The sequence below is a fragment of the Lissotriton vulgaris genome, chromosome 6 (genome assembly GCF_964263255.1).
Source record: "Lissotriton vulgaris chromosome 6, aLisVul1.2, whole genome shotgun sequence".
In the NCBI taxonomy this organism is placed as follows: domain Eukaryota; kingdom Metazoa; phylum Chordata; class Amphibia; order Caudata; family Salamandridae; genus Lissotriton; species Lissotriton vulgaris.
Window position 1 is genome coordinate 1,213,878,904 of NC_141694.1, and position 13,159 is coordinate 1,213,892,062.

A 13,159-nucleotide genomic window follows, 5' to 3' on the forward strand; every position below is an offset into this window, starting at 1 on the left:
CCTGATGTAACGGGACACTTTCGCTGCGGAGATTGCAGTGTATGCCACCTGACCAGGAATACAAAGACTCTTGACTTAGAGGCTGGTAAAACCTGGAGGCAAGTTGCACATACCAACTGCAACAGTGAAAATGTAGTCTATCTCATTGAATGTACTTGCAGAAAACGATACATTGGGATGACAACCCGGAAGGTAAAACAGAGAATCTGTGAACATCGCAGCACTATACGCTGCAAGAAAAATGCGACCCGATTGACGGATCATTTTCTTGAAAAAGGCCACACTCCGAATGACATGTTCTGGACTGTCATTGAGCAGATCTCTCCAGGACCAAACATACAAAAACGCTTGTACGAAAAAGAACAAAGATGGGTATATAGACTATCTACAAACAAAAATGGCCTAAATGACAATATCCCCTGGGCCTCTGTCCTCTTATAGATACCTGGTTTTTAACATTTACAGCATGCACCCCACTTTGCTGTGACCTTGTGTCATCTGCTAGGCTAAGGGAATGATGGCCAGTATTCACGTAGTTATACCTCCAATGCTGAATGAGTATGCCCAAATGCCTGACAATTAAATGTATGCCCCTTTTCTTTCTTTTGTCTATCCCCAGTAATGGCTTGGTCAGACTCCACACATGGAGTTCTGATCTTAATATTAAGCCCGGAGAAACGCATTCCCGTACCTTATTTCATATTGAGCCCCATTACCAGCAAGTATCTCACTATGTTGGGACCCTTGGTCATCTACCAGGCTAATGGTTTGATGGCTAGTATTTTCCACAGTTACACCTCCAATGCTGAATTTACATGCCAAAATGCCTATTAAATGTATGCCCTCCCCCCTCCTCCTTTTTATTCCATCACCAGTCATGGCCTGTTTAGACTCCACAGACGGAGTTCTGATCATACTATTAAGCCCATGGAAACGCATTCTATTATGTCTCTACCCCTCAACTACGTTATTTTTTGCGTAATGCACTGTCTCCGATCTCGGAGGCTTTGTTTACTTCCTGTATCCGATCACGGAGGCTTTGTTTATCCCAGATCTCCTTGACTACCGGGCGCGCGTATGACGATCACGGAACCACGTGACATCATCGCGCGATACCGGACCAGCCACGCCCTCTGCGCCCACAATGGCGGCCGCCTTTAACTACGGCGCCGCATTTCTCTCCATTACGGGTGCACGGAGGGAGTGAAGTAGGTTATCAGCTGATTTCCGACCAGAGAAACTGTGAGTAAAATTTGCCCTTACGGAAACACTCCAGTTTCCGAACCTCTTTCCACCTGCAGAGAAGGGGAACATACGATACTGGATACTCTCCTTTGACCCCTTTTTATGTTCCCTTGTCTCTTTTCCACAGAATACGTTTTGAACTCTGTAACTTCCCCTCAAATCCCCGTGCAGCAAACATTTCTCCATTGCGGAGTAAGTGTTGTTTATTTCTGACAATATGTGTGTAGTGTGGTGTTTTGTTTTATGTTAAATGTGGTTCTGGATCAAGTTGGCAATTTTTCACGTCGGTAATCCCTGACACTAATAAATTAGAATTATGACTGAGACACGCACAATCAAGTTTGTGAAAAGAGTGGTTTAAAAGATAAAACTACGCATGCGTGCTCACTCTCACACCCATATTGATAGGTGTGCCCTCCCAGGAACATTCAGTTCCAATGTAGCAAATTATGCTGATACACCACACCATGGTTTATTCGCATTATGGAATGTGGAATGAGTCACAGACAGAGCGGACTACGTCACTTCACTACGTTACAGGCACGTAAATAACCTTTATGAGTGATAATTTTCTCTCTTTTACAGGTTTGTTTCATTTTTTGTAATCACATCTGGGTCACTTTTATATTTACCCATCTAGCAATTTGCTACTTTGGGTCTTGAAAGGGTTGCAGGTATGGCAGGGTGTTAGTGTACCCTGACCACCCAACTCCTTTTACATCATTTTTGGTCCTGATGAAAAACCGGTAACTCCCATATGGTTTGAAACATGTAGACCCAACACATACCACAGATACACTAGGTCCCATTAAAGCCTTTATTGTATCATCACTGTTTTTAATATTGTCCAGTAGCTTTAGAATAAATAATATTTGGATAAGTCATACCAGGACAATTTTTAACTCACTGACTTTTTTCTTTTTTCACATTCATCACTCACATACCCGCTCCACTGTATTCCAGGTGTTGCAGCACACCTTGGCGGCATTCGGCTGTCAAGGTGGCCCCGATGATGAAGCATGTCACCGACCAGGTCGCTGAGTGAGGGGTTCCTTAAAAACAAAGGAGGACTTCTTCTTTTACACTAGTGTCTCATTCCACCAATATTGGCTGTCTAGCCTTATCTTTGGTGGTACTCCTTCGTATTGTTATATATGTTTGTAGGTCCCTCCATGAGGCATAGGGGGTCAGGGTATCCATTCTCTGCAACCTTACATCTGTTTTTTATCAACTTCAGGACAAGGGACTAAGTCCTGTAATGGCTACCAGCAACATTTAACTGATGTTACTGTCTGCAAATTAGAGTGCTTGCTCCAGCTGTAGTCTGACTCCCATGGGAGCAAATGTTATATTATTTACACCAAATAAAAAAAAGCACAATCTGCAGAAAAATATCTAGCTTTCTGCCAAATTTGGTGTACATCCATTCAGCAGTTTTTGCAGTAGTGCTTTATAAACAAGTCTATGGAAAATTAATGGGAATTTTGTGTTTTGGATCACGCTTGACAGATCACCCCAAAACTTTCCATGCACAAACTAGGCAAATGAGAGCACTTTTTGGGAGAGTTTTGTGGAGATTTGTCAAATGGTGCCACAGTTATTAGCAACACAGAAAAAAACATTTCCTATAGGAATGCTGACCTCACTATAACTATATCTACATATGTGTGTGTGTGTGTGTGCGTGTGTCTGGGTTGTGTGTATATATTGTACATATATAGAGATATGTGTGTGTGTGCGTATTTTGCTCTGAAAAAGCAGAGGTTAAACTGACGTTATAGTATAGAAAATACACATTATGCATGAAAAAAGGGCATGGAGGAACCAATATCTCTTCTTTTACTTAAACATAGGGGACTTCACATTACCCTATCTATGGTACATTTCCTATTTCAATTTATGAAGAACCAATTCAATCAATACACATACCACAAGGACTTTCTTTGAAAAAATAAGTCAATATTTTTCATTTTTTGTAACATAAAAATAACATATATAGACATTTACATCATAAACATTTATAACACATGAACATAAACAAATCTTTGTTGCCTATACCCACTTATTTTTACAATAATCAGTGTTCACACATTTATTCTAGGCAATACACTGCATGGTAATCCTCTACACACAAGAGGTTTCAACACCTCTACAAACATCTATCAAATGTCCCTTGGAATACAATATTAAATCTTGTTTCCAAGTGGACTCCTCCCATCAAAACATGTGTTTCGGCCCCCATTTCTTCCGGGCCTCCTCTGTGCAAGGGTAAAGGAACCAATCTAAAGTAACCCAAAGATAAATATTTATACAAAAATAAAGCATCTGTCCTCTCAATTATGCAGGATATGCTGGACCTAGGCCAGGGACACGCAATAAAAAATATATATTCAGCTAACGTGAGTGAGGCATACATGCTGGTACTGTGAGACAATCGCTGTGTGAAGAAACACATCACCATGGTGAAAGTCCTGTAAAGATATGAATTCCTACATGTGCCCAAACAGAGTAAAGATAACGCACAACTAACCACACCTGCGCGCAACCAAAGTCAAATCAAATCAAGGTGCAGAAAAATATGTATATATATATATCACGTAAGGCACACTCACATGGCCTAGACCACTTTTGGCTCTTGGCTATGTTCTAAAAGCGCAGTGCCCCTCCTCGTGGCGGATAATGTAAACCCTAAGACGTGGTTCAGTCACCTATAGATGGTGGTTAATAATGACAGAACACACTCCATAAAAACTTCACTCCTTTTCCTGGTCCAAGCTGTTGTTAATACACACGGCGAAATCACAAATCAGAAAAGCAAAATGCAGAGCCGCTACATACCTCTCAAAAACTGTGAAGTAATATTAATTAGGAAGTTCAACCGAGGTATATACTTATAATGTTCCTCCTTCGCCCCCACACAGCACTCTGAGACTCTGTATGTAGGGAACAGCTTTATTCCACAATTAAACTATAACAGCAATAATTAGAGCACTGAGCGTCAATCCTGAAGGGCTCCGGTCGCCAACTGCCGACCGAGCGTTTCGCGCTCTTCGTTTTCACTCCTTTGCGCATGCGCGCCAGTTCCGCTCTCGCCTACAGCGTGACGCGTCATCGCGTTCACGCTCGTAGACTAGAGCGCAACTCCACATATCTCCCCCTTTTTCTATCAAATAAGAACACAGTTATAGTCCATGTATTAATGTCCACTCATATCAAAGTCTCTATATCTGGAAGGCAAAGTGTCTGCTCGGCCCATGCGGGTACACCTTACCGGCTTGCTCTCTTCCTCTTCTTCCTCTCCGCAAAACCTCTCTCTGTCTCTCTGGTCCACTCTCTGCTCCTCACTGGCAGGGCTATGGTCTCTGTTTGTTGACTCTGTGGTTTGTGTTTCTCCTTCTCCGCCTTCTGCTCCATCTTCAGAGTGTTCACTTCTATTATCCCTCTCGGGGGACATATCTTCTCCCGCCCAAATGGGCATATCCTCCTCCTCTGACTTGGGCCACGTTACAATCCTGTTGACTCGTGCCATGCGGTCTTGAGACCACACCTTGCCGTCACTGAGGAGAGCAGCTCTGCCTCGCACTTCTTGGACTTGTAAGGGTTGGCTATACTTGCTCTCTCCCTTCTTTTGCATTGTAGGAAGCTTGACCCTGACCCATTCTCCTTCTTCTAGTTCTGTTTCCTTCGTGTTGCGCCTTCGGTTGCAATGGGCTGCATATATTCTTTGGGCTTTCTCCAGATTGTGCTGGACCACCGCCGGGGACCACTTGCTGGTTATGGTTTTTTCCCTCCATACTACATTGTCCCTGGTGAACGGGTGTCGTCCTCTTAACACCAGGAAGGGGCTGTACCCTACCACCGTGGGGGTGATCCTATACGCCCAAAGCATGCTCTGAACTTCGGTGTCCCAGTCCTTTCCTTGCGCGATAGCTGCCTGTATGGAGCCCATTAGCACGCGATTGAACCGCTCCACTTGGCTGTTACACGCTGGGTGGTAGATAGCTGTGTGTTTCGACTCAATCCCATTTCTCTTCATAAACCTTGCCCATTTGTCGGAGACAAACTGAGGTCCGTTGTCACTAAGTATAGTTTTGGGAATCCCTTCCCTTAGGAACAATGAAGTCAAGAACTTCAGCACTGTTTCCGTGTCCAATGATTCTTGGATGTCGACTTCCGGCCATTTGGAATATTTGTCCACAACCACACACAGAAATTTGTTCACTCCTCTATTATCCAGCACAGGTCCCAGTATATCAATAGCCAGGTTTTCCCAAGGGTTTTGAGGATTTTCGAACTTCCCTAACGCTGGTCTGAGTGGCCGGAGTATTTTGTCCGCTCCTTGGCACTGTTCACATTCTCTCACGTGTCTTTCTACTTGGACGTCCATACCGGGCTACCAATACATTTGCTTTACTCGCGCCTTGGTCTTTACTATGCCCAAATGCCCTTCATGCAGTTGTTTCAATAGCTTGGGTATCAGGGCTTCCGGTGGGACTACTCTTTCTCCTCTGTATAGGAAGACCCCTGAATCACTCAAGGACAGTTCCTCTCTCATTTCGTAGAATTTCCTTACTCCCTCTGAGAGCCTCCTTTTTTCTGGCCATCCAGAAGTGAGGTGTTGCTTCACTTCCGACTTCTCCTCGCCCTGTTCATAGGCCGCCGCCCATTCTTGTCTGCTAATTGACATTTTGTTGTCTTGCATGCTTGCCACCATCTCCTCATTTTCCGGGGCACTCTCCGGAGCCTCCTCCATGGCCGAAGCCCTGCTGAGGTAATCAGCAACTCTGTTCTGAGTTCCGGGTAGGTATTCGACATCATATGTATAGTCCAGTAGCTTGAGCGTCATTTTTGCTATGCGTGGGGTCGCTGTGTCGTGACCCGAGGACGTCAGGACTTTGACTAGGGGTTTGTGATCCGTTTGGAGCTTGAACCTGGTGCCCCAGATGAACTGTCGGAACTTGCCCATAGCCCAGGTGACCGCCAGCATTTCTTTTTCAATGACGCTGTATCTTTGTTCCGTCGGTGAGAGAGCACGTGAAGCGAAACTGATGGTCTCTACGGATCCGTCTTCCCTCTCCTGTGCCAATACCGCACCTAAGCCTTTGTCGCTTGCGTCGGTCGTCAAGATGGTGTTGCCGGAGGGGACGTAGCCTTGCAGAGGAATTGCTTCGCTGATGCAGGTTTTCACTGTCTCAAATTCTCTTTGTGCCTCCTCGTCCCACTCAAACTTCGCCTTGTCTCTGATGAGTTGTCGCATCTTGTATGTTTTTGTGGCAAAATTTCTCACAAATTTACTATAGTATTCGGCCATTCCGAGGAATGACCGTACCTCTTCTTTGGAACTCGGGGCCTTGGCTTCTTTGATAGCTCTCACGTTCTGTTCCTTGGGAGATATGCCATGTGTGCCGATCTCGTGTCCCAGGTACGTGACTGAGGACATCCCTATTTTGCATTTGCTCCATTCAGCCGTTAGGCCCTTGTCTTGCAACACTCCGAGGACTCTGGTCAGCTTACTGTCATGGTCTCCCTTGGTGGATCCCATTACCAGGATATCATCCTGGAAATACTGTACTCCTGGGATGTCCTTGAACAACCGATGCATCAACTTTTGAAAGACCGCCGCTGCCGATGCAAGTCCAAAGGGCATGCGGCGGAATTGATAACACCCGAAGGGTGTGATGAAGGAAGTGTACTATTCGGATGTAAGTCGATTTGGTGGTACGCTGATGTGAGGTCAATGGTGGAAAAATGACTGATACCTTTGGTTCTTGTGAGCATCTCCTCGATCCTAGGCAGTGGGAACTTCTCTACGATAAGGCATTTGTTGAGTTCGCGAAGGTCCACGCGGAGACGGACCTTCCCGTTGGGTTTCTTGGCTACCACTAAGGGAGACAGCCACTCCGAGCTATCTACCGGTTCTATGATGCCTTGTTTTTCCAGTCTCTGAAGTTCTTTTTGCACTGCTTCACTGGTGGAGATCGGGATGTTCCTGACTTTGTGCGTCACTGGTATAGCCCCTTCCTTGAGTGACATTTTGTGGACAAACTTGTCCAGTTTCCCGACGGTTCCTCCGAACACTTTTGGGTAGGCTGATTTCCATTCTTCACCGTTGGTGATTGGCCATTCGTCCGTTAACAGGATTTGTTCTTTGCCTCCTGGATTTAGTACAATTCCTAGGTCTCCTGCATCTCTCCATCCGAGTACTGAAGGCCCCATCTCTGCTACATACAATGTACAGGTTGCTGTTCTCCCTCTGAACTCAAACTTGAAGTCTCGACATCCCACCATGGGAATAGCGTTCTCGGTGTATGAGACTGCACGGATGTCCGGCGGCCGCAGATCAGGCCCTACCACGGGTGCGAAGTCTTCGTCCCAAATGGATCTTTGCACAATCGTCCAAGGGGAGCCTGAATCGACTGCCACGTGTACCTTTACTCCTCCAATGAGCATGTCCGTGCGAGGCTTATCCCTGCGTTTACCAGCCACGTCCAGCACTTGATCTTCAATGCATAGTACCATTTCGTCATCCTCTCGGTCGTCTTCTTCACCGGGTTCCGACGTGGCGGATTCCACGCACTTGACCGTGGACTTCTTTCCCTTCCTGCGGCAGACTTTTTCAAAATGGCCGACCAGGCCGCAGAATGCGCATCTGGCGCGAAATGCTGGGCAACGCTTGTCTTGAGCGGAGTGCGCTGAGCTGCCGCACCTATAACATGAGAATTTGCTTTCAACAGCAGTGCGCCCTGTTTGTTTGCCTGTCCATTTGGTTTCCCGCCTCTGTTCGCCCTGTGAGCTCTTTTGTTTATTGGCGGCTGAAGCCTCGTCGATTTTGCTAACCATTTGCTTCTGAGTGCTTTCTCGTTTGGCTGCATCTGCGCAGCGTTTCGACATCTCAGCCTTTTTTACCATGGCTATGACTTCCTTGAGTGAAGTTTCATTTTGTGCCCATAACTTATCCTGGACGGATCTGTTGGTGGCGTGCATGACAATCTGGTCTTTTATGTACTCGTCTTGTAATGCCCCATATTGACACGTGATGGCTAGGCGTCGCAATGCGGCCACATAGTCGTCTATGGATTCTCCAGTCTCTTGTTTCCTTTGCTGGAAATTGTAACGGTCTATGGAGACACACACTGCTGGGCGGTAGTGGTTGTCCAGGTCTTCCAGTGCATTCTTGAAGACGTCTGTCTCAGTCGCACCTCGTTCCTTGGGCACGATGTTAGCGAATACCCTCACCCCCTCAGGGCCTAGATTGTGGAGTAACAATCTCTTTTTCCTTGCTGGAGTGTATTCTTCTCCATTTTCGTCCTCTAGTGCTTCTATGTAGTTCCTGAAGTACTCCCTCCAATACTCCCATTTCATCTGGGGTTCCCCCGGTCTGGGCAGGAAATGGATGGGGGCCATCAGGGCTGAGGACTGGTTTGCCATCTTGGCTTCGTCCCTGGGAGCTTCTGCTTGGGCTCTGGGGTTGGTGGACACACTGGATGCTCCTGCCCTCTCTGCTGTGTCTCCCTGACTTCTGGGACTCCCTGGAGTGTTATCCCCTGTGCCTTGTGTGGGGTTGGTGGATTTCTCCCCCTCCTCTGGCTGTTGGATGGTGCCTTTGGTTGCCAGCGTGCTGGGCTTTAACTCCTTGTCCCTGGGACAGCACTGACCTGGGCCTGCTTGAGGTGTGTATCCTGCCGAGTGGCGGTGTAGCGCTGCTGCCACGCTCTAATCTTCTGCTGGTTGCTGCTTGCTGCTCAGTATCTGGCTTGTAGAATTTCTGGTACTCAATTTAGTGCCTGCTTCGGTTTGTGGGTGGATGATGGGTGCTTCCCAGCCTCGTCGCCAATATAATGTTCCTCCTTCGCCCCCACACAGCACTCTGAGACTCTGTATGTAGGGAACAGCTTTATTCCACAATTAAACTATAACAGCAATAATTAGAGCGCCGAGCGTCAATCCTGAAGGGCTCCGGTCGCCAACTGCCGACCGAGCGTTTCGCGCTCTTCGTTTTCACTCCTTTGCGCATGCGCGCCAGTTCCGCTCTCGCCTACAGCGTGACGCGTCATCGCGTTCATGCTCGTAGACTAGAGCGCAACTCCACAATACTCTGTTTCTCTTATTTTGTGAAAGATCTTTGTGAAAAACGAAATGGCATTAGGGCACCCAGCATGTTAAACAGGCGACCGCAAAAGCAGCCCTCATATATTTCTATGTAGTACAGCTCTCTCCTAAATTTACCGCCTCCGATCGTGTTGCTAAATCTGAAAGCTGGTCCAGGAGTCCGGGATCATCAACGCTCCAACGCACTGCTCATACTGGATCTCGAGGCGTTTTTGAACAAACAGGAACCTTCCTGTCTACGTGGTCACGTGTTAGCTACGTAATGCAAAACGCAAAAACAAGGACAAAAGACTGCTGGTATTGTTTATAAATCTGTGGCAATTACCACTCCAAACTCTTGTTTACAACAATAGCAAAACAAGTCTTTTATAGGATTTTGAGACAGCTTTGAAATGTAGATACAAACCCTTATGACATGAATTGTTTACTACTGTGGCACCTACACCCCTGGTTTCAAAAAGGACAGGACTCTGAAATTTGGGCCATTATAACAATAGGGCTGATGCAAACAGTCAGAAGAATGAGGAATGAGGCAGCCATTTTTAAGCCAAAACTGGGATCTGGGCTGGATCCTGGGAAATATGAAAACCTCCTGTTTCTGGCTGCAAAAAAAGGGTAATAGCATGTACAAATGCTATTTAGCGTGTCACTGACTTGCAAAATAGCATTTGCGGCTCTCGCTATTAGGAAGAGGCGTCCCTTCCTAATAGCGAGTCAACATGCTATGTACTAGTAATTTGCAACCTTATTTGCTGCCACAAAACGTTTGCAGTTCATCACCTACTTCAAGTAGGTGGTAAACCACTCACAAAGGGGAAGGGTCGGGGAAGGGGTCCCCAGAGGACCCCTTCCTTTTTGTGAGGATGTTGGAAATTATTTTTTAAGAGCAGGCAAAGATCCCCGAGACTAAGGCCTGCCCTTAAAAATAATGAAACTTGAAAAGTTTCATTTTTCTTTTTTAAATGCATCCCGGTTTACTTAAAGGAAAACGGGCTGTATTTAAAAAAAAAATGCTTTATTAAAAAAGCAGTCCCAGACATGGTGGTCTGCTGAACCCAGCAGGCCACCATCCCTGGAGGGAGCTGTCATACCCAATGGGCTAGCAAATTGCGAGAGGGTCATTAATATTCATGAGCCTCGCAAATTGCGACCCCATTGAGAATCGCAAACAGTGTTAAACACAATGTTGTAAATGCAAAATAGTGCCTCAGAAATTGCGAGTCGCAAATGACTAGCTATTTGCAAAGCACTATTTTGCAGGTCCTACATCTGGCCCCATGAGTCAAAACTGTAACCAGGCAACACTCAAATTTCTCCAGCAACTGCTTTAACCACCAGAGTTATCTTGCAATTAATATTCTGCCCTGAGATTTGCTAGGCACACATAGCTCTGTACAGAAGGTGCCTTAATCCCATAAGGTGTTTTAAAATGCAGTATTTGCGACCCATTAAGCTCCACAGATTTGTTAATATTGATGTTGATATACGAAATGATACATGTTTGTATAAAACCGAAATCGAATCACTGTTGTTGAAATCTCCGGAGATGACCTCTCCATCGACCCTGAGTCACAAATACATGGTCAGGAAGACCCTGCGACCTAGGCCTGAGGCTACTGATTGACAAATCTTGGGTGGGGTGGCACATAACCAGCAGTACAAATGTTCTAACAGGAAAAACCCAGATCAGTCCCAAAGATAGGCTGTGACACCACAATCGTCAGAAGAGATTGGCCCCAAAAAAACGCACATGGCCAGAGGGGCGCACATTCCCTAAACCCCCAAAAGTTAAATACCACATGAAGTTAGGAACACTCAGCCAATCAGGACACAGCACACACAGTGAGCACGCACTCCTCATGTGGGACATCCGGACATGTTACCCACTGTTCCTCATTGTGTCCACGCAAGGTCGAGACCCACCTGCACTTGCCATCAGATGGGAGTAATTTATGGCTCCAAGACTAGGCCTACATTCCTCTCTCTTAAAAGAAATTATGAATTGTTTTATGATGCTTGTATACAAAAAAGTTCAAAACTATTGTACTTTGAGACAGTTCTCAGACCTCGACTCTGTAACTGTGCTCCTGGCCGTAGTGTTTGATTAAACCAACTGTTCCTGTTTTGCCAAACGTCTCCTGTCTTTATTATTTCAAGGTAAGTTCATATTTGAGCAACAGATTTATTGTCACGCTTGTACTTGTTGCAAATTTCTTTGCAGCAGAGTTTAAAAAAAGTACATGTATAAGTTGTTAGCCAGACTCTGATTTTCATGACTCCGTTCCTTTTGACTACTCTCCCTTTCTGTTGTCAAGTCATGACTGCCAACCCTTGTGTTCTGATGTGGATTGTTTCTAATTCCACCAGTGGATGTCACACTTCAGTGAGTTTTTGTAGTGACTTTGAGGTGAATTCGCAAAAAAGTACATGATGTTCCAAGATCAGCACCTACAGGATAACAGCCTAACAGAGCCAATAATTATCTTAACCTCCCAAGTTCTAACAACATCATATGCAAAGGTATGACTAGGAAGGGGTCACACTCTTATTTGTGCTTCTGCCCAGGTTCCAATTTCCAGACATATTAAAAAAAAACATTTATCACATCAGCAGCTGCTGTGATCTGTGCTGCTGCTTTGTGCGTTTTTCATGCACTGGCTTCAAAATATAAAAACATAAACCAGAAACACCTTGGAAAAGAAGTGAGCGAACCAAGAAATTAACAGGTAGAGCAGAGCCAAGATGTTGCTCTGGCTCTAAGAGCCCTTAAAAATGTTTCAAATGTACATTATAAGAACAAGAATATGTTAAATAAATATATGCTTGCCTTCAAAATGTAAGGAAGGGTGTGAAGGTCAATTTTTTTCATCTACTCTGCAGTGTAGAAACCCACAGGGCTCCTTACTAAACCCCACACTTTAATCTGTATGTACTCCCCATAGCAGAAATTGTTCGGTCTCAAATTCTCACAATAGTGTCATATACAGATGGCACTCAGATTATCTTGGGTCACTCGCCCAATGTCAGCTGAACTGCTACCCAACTTACATGGTTGTCATTTGGAAGTAGTCTTTGGTCACAGCTTGTTCCCTGATACTCCTAGCACACCTTTTATGAATGTTTTATCCCCTCAGAGGCCAGGGGTCACAAAGGAAGTGCCTTGAGAAGCAGGGAGCAAGCTTGAGGACACAGATGCAACCCTTGACTACCACCAAAGGACGTCCATGCCAAATTAATTCATGTATTGGAGTGGTTACAGACTGCGCTTTAACTGAGCTCACAAAGATATATTAATTGTTTTAAGTGATTTGTCCAGAGTCGCAGGTTGTTGAAAAGGCACAGCTTGGCAACATGTTTTGAAACATTTTATTGGGGTTAATGCTGCCACTGTTCTCCTTCAGTCTTAGTGGGAGAGGAGGGAAAGTTGTACGTGCACAGTACAGGTTGGGTTAGCTATTTATAATCCCCAGAGGCCCCAGGGTTTTACTGTTCTGGATGCCCTCAAATTACAGCGTGATCACAATGCCTCACCCAGATCCACCAGATTAAATACAGAATTGCTGGACCTGGTATGGTAACTCAAAGGCTGGGAGTTAGGACATGGTCACATACTACAAGTAGTCCAATTACTAAATGCAATTATGCAATTAATTATGAAGGGGCCAAACTCAAAATACCATAACAGCCGCACTGTGCCTATTCCAGGAATAGTACCATACTTGTGTATCAGCATAACTAAACACAGCCAACAGTCATTGTATTCTGTGGTGGTTGTTGGCCGTTTTTTTATTGCTCATTACAAAAC